Below are 4,271 nucleotides of genomic sequence, written 5' to 3' on the forward strand. Positions count from 1 at the left end.
TGGCCTTTGAAGCAGAGGTATTCCAGGAATTCTGCCAGTTGTACGGCTGCAAGAAAATCCGGACCACGCCTTACCTTGCCCAAACCAATGGCATTTGTGAAAAGATGAACCACTTGGTCCTGGGCCTCCTCAAGACGTTACCACTGGAAGAGCGGAACCTGTGGCTGGAGAAGCTACCTGACCTGGTCGATATGTACAACAACATCCCTTCCAGCTCTACGAAATGCACTCCAGCATACCTGATGAGAGCTCGTCCCGGCCGGCTACCAGTGGATCTGGAAATGGGCTTGGAAGCTTCAGAAGCACTCCTGTCGACAGCTGAATGGGACACTCGGCGGAGGACACAGTACCGACAGGTCCAGGAGTATGTTGAAAAGAACTTGTGCCGGAGTCGGGGACAACAGGAGCAGTGCTTCAACAAGAAGGCGCCTGCCGGTTCCTTCCAACCTGGGGATGTAGTGCTGAAGCGGAAAAGAAGGGCCCACAAGCTGGATGATCAATGGGAAAAAAACCCGTATGTAGTCCAGCCCACAGGATGGGAGAATGGGAAGGCCTACCAGATCAGCCGTGACCAGGGGGGGACTTTGGCCACGGTTTCCCGAGACCACCTGAAGAAGTGCCCACCAGCATTGAGAGTAGCGGATGAGGCTCCAGTTCCCAGTCCAGTGGAGAAGGAAAAAGAGGTAATCCACACCATGATGGGTGATTTTCCAGCAGACTGGCCTACACAGAACGGTGCGGTGATCCTTCCAGTGATACTGTTCCCACAACCCGTGGATGAAGAAATGATGGAAACGGTTAACCGCGAGCCAGTGCCCAGGGAGGTACCTGTACCCAGCTCCCCTACGCCTCCGCCTGCCCCACATGATAGCAGGGAGGAGGAACTGACTGTTCCCTCTGCCCCACTGCCTGTCACCACTGACACCGGACCCCGAAGGTCCACTCGCCCCAACCTAGGTAGACCCCCACTTAGGTACAGGGAAACTACTCTTTAAAAGGGGGGGGCTTTATGTGTTGAGTGTACCAGTTTGAAAGTTTTAAATGATAAGTAAAGATGATCAACCAAAGAAGTTTACCTGATTGAACCGTGATTAAACCGGCCGTTGCCGGCAACTGTTGTCCCCGTAGGGACTGTGCAACCATTGCGTAAGGAACTGCTTACGGACAAGCCCGAGAACTTGCAGGGCAACCACAAACTTAGTGCAATGTAAATAAAAATGTTTGTTGGCTTGACACCGTTACCGCCTCCGGAGAGGCTGATTTGGGAGGATGGGCCTGGAGGAAAGGGATGGCCTAGGCCCGCCACTACCGTAACCGGTGGCGATCCTCCGGGGGTTCAGGGGTCCCCTTGGACGTGGGCCCCCTGAAAGAGACAGAACCCGCTCGGGCAACTTGGTGCTGGACTGGGGTCAAGGGGTGCTGCCCGCTTCTTAGGGGCAGCATCAGGGCCAGGTTGTTTGGGTGGGAGAAGAGCGGAAGCTGTACCGTTGTAAAATGTTTATGATGCTTTTACATGTTTTACCGTTTTATTCTTTTTCAGTTGTGAAAATAAAACCGGTGATGGACGGGCAGCCCGCGGACGGTCTGCATTTTACTATAGGGGAATGTGGCGCCCTGGACAAGCCAGGTCGTCACAGGTACTACACCAACACACTCTACACTCCGGCTAGGCACACCGAAGCTAAACACAAATCCTAGTTGCCTTCCTCCAGGGGCTGATGTCCACACCAGGGGGTGGGCCAGGCGGTTGATCCCACCCACCGAGGAGTTCACAGTCCTGGAGGCGGGAAAAGGAGTCAGATTAGAGATCAGTTTTGGAGTTAGAGAAGTGAAGAGGAGAGGAGACTGACCGTGTCCGGGTGTGTGGCCCGGGCACTCAGCAAGGTTGGCAGACGGTGGTGACCTTCTGCAGGAGAGGCTGATTGGAGTGAACCGTACGGACCGGGGATGGGCGGTGGCCCGCCGGTACCAGATCGGGGAGTGAAGAGAAGCCAGCACCATCCGGCAGGGCCTACGGACCCCGACCAGGCTAGGAGTCGCCGTAAAACCGGTCAAATCCGTTAGCGACAGGAACCTCCAGGGTTTCCCAGCAGTCAAGACCCGATTGAAGGCAACAGCTCACACCGTAGAGGGAAGCACAGTCACCGCCAAGGCTACAGTTCCCAGGGCCAGAGCCTGCGGGCAAAAGGGGCTCCCTCAGCATCCATCCAAGCTGGGGAGCGGGTTACCGGTGGGAAGCCCGCTAGATTTTGGGGGAATAAAAGGGGTCCAACACCACATCCCCACAGGTGCACACCCACCCATCAAAGAGAGCTATAAGCCAATACCACCTTCACATTGCCAGTGTACCAAGGACATGTTGAGCAACATGAAGGCGGCTGGGGTTATCCGTGACAGTTGTAGCCTTTGGGCAGCTCTGTTGATCCTGTTAAAAAAGAAGGACGGCACCACTCCCCGTATTGAGGAATTGCTAGCTGCATTGAGAACTGCAAATTATTTTTCTACCCTTGATCTCACTAGTCACTATTGGCAAGTGTCCGTTGCTGAGGCAGACCGGGAGAAGACCGCCTTCGCCACCCCTATGGGTCTCTGCGAGTTCAAAAGCATGCCCTTCGAGCTGTGCAATGCGCCAGGAACCTTCCAGAGGCTGATGGAATGCTGCTTGGGACAAGATTTTAGGGTGTATAAAAAGGGAGATTAGATCCCGTGATCCCAACGTATTGTTACACCTCTATAAATCACTTGTAAGGCTACATCTGGAATATGGGAACCAGTTTTGGGCTCCACATTTTAAAAAGGACATTCAGAAGTTAGAGTCAGTTCAAAGGTGGGCAACTAGACTACTACAAGGAATGGAAGGCCTCCCATATGATGACAAGTTGAAAAAGTTATTAAGTGATTATTGGCTGCAATGGGGCTTTCTGGCTGGTGCCAGCCTCTCTTCTTAGCACACAGGAACCACAATCCCTACACCATGCTTCAATGGATTCTCTCATCCCAGCCCAGTAAAACTACATATTTTACACAGTCATAAGCAGCCAAAAGGGATCTATTCTATTCAATTGCAAATGATCTAGATAAGACTGAGAATAAGATACTGCACGGGACATAGCAGAGTTGGTCAAGTTGAGTGGAGATGAGTTTGCTATTTGGCACAGCTTTTTGCATCAATAAAGCAAGTAAAAGGTGTGAAAGATAAAAAAAAGGGTGAAAGTGTGAAAAGTGAATTGGCCAAATTGAGGTGCATATAAAGTTTTTGCTTTCTTTCAATTCACTAATGGGGCTCATTTGAATCAGGTGAATTGAGTTCTGCTTTTGGAAACTGGGTTAAGAAGGGGTGCACCGGTCCTGGAGGTACTGCAATACCAGGTCAATGCGTGGAGTGGACAGAGCAAGATTTTTTCCATCTCCTTGTTCTAAAAATCCATTTAATATATGGTCCCCAGAGAGGGGACGTATCAGATATTAAACTGATAAGAACAGATTTAATTTTTTTTTTTTTTTCTGTTTATCAGTAGGACTTCAAAATAACAAAGGTGATCGCCTCCCGTTGCCTGGGAACCGTCCAGGCACAAGAGGGCTATGTGTCACCAGAAGGCGCACACACTTCCTCAAGGCCGGCAGACGTGCAATCCCAGGCACCTTCCAGTACCGACCAAGGTAGCGTCCTCCGAAACTACACTTGATCTTAGCCAAAAGGCCGAGAAGCTATAACCCGAATTGGTTACGGCCTTGAGTGGCACCCTGGCCTATACCGGACACATCTTAGGGAGAGGGAGACAAACCCACGCCTACAGAAGACATTTTGTCACCCAAGCCAACCCTTGAAAAGGCTGTTTTGCAGAGCAAAAACAAGAAGAATGGTGCTTTTTGCAGCCGCCGCCCACTGCAATGAATCTGAATAACTCCTCCTTTTGGACACAAGCACCTCCCCTCCCCCTTGCAGTCTTTCCAATTCATGATACAAAAAGACGGACGGACAGGACAGGACAGGACAGGCTGCCTGACTTTCCGTCACTGCCACCCTTTGCCATCCTTGCCCGTAGAAAGCCCTTTCATCATCCCCAAACCCTAATCTTTTCCCTTCCCTTCCCAGATGCGTCTCACTCCCTTTCATTAGGAAGTGAGCGCAGCCTTTTCTCCGTTCTGCACATGCGCGACGTTAAACACAAATGCGCAGGCGTGCGTTCCATTACCCTCACTGCATTCCACTCCCATACAGGAAGTGGGCGCAGCTATTACTACGGTCGCACATAAAAGAACCCACGGCC

At 51.5% G+C, this 4,271-nt stretch overlaps 1 pseudogene; it reads right to left on the minus strand.

Annotated features, from left to right (window-relative positions):
- Positions 1–3,332: 3,332 nt before the first annotated feature.
- Positions 3,333–3,541, minus strand: LOC142281805 (U2 spliceosomal RNA; annotated as a pseudogene).
- Between the last annotated feature and the right edge of the window lie 730 nt (positions 3,542–4,271).

Source organism: Anomaloglossus baeobatrachus, unplaced genomic scaffold (genome assembly GCF_048569485.1).
Source record: "Anomaloglossus baeobatrachus isolate aAnoBae1 unplaced genomic scaffold, aAnoBae1.hap1 Scaffold_485, whole genome shotgun sequence".
In the NCBI taxonomy this organism is placed as follows: Eukaryota; Metazoa; Chordata; class Amphibia; order Anura; family Aromobatidae; genus Anomaloglossus; species Anomaloglossus baeobatrachus.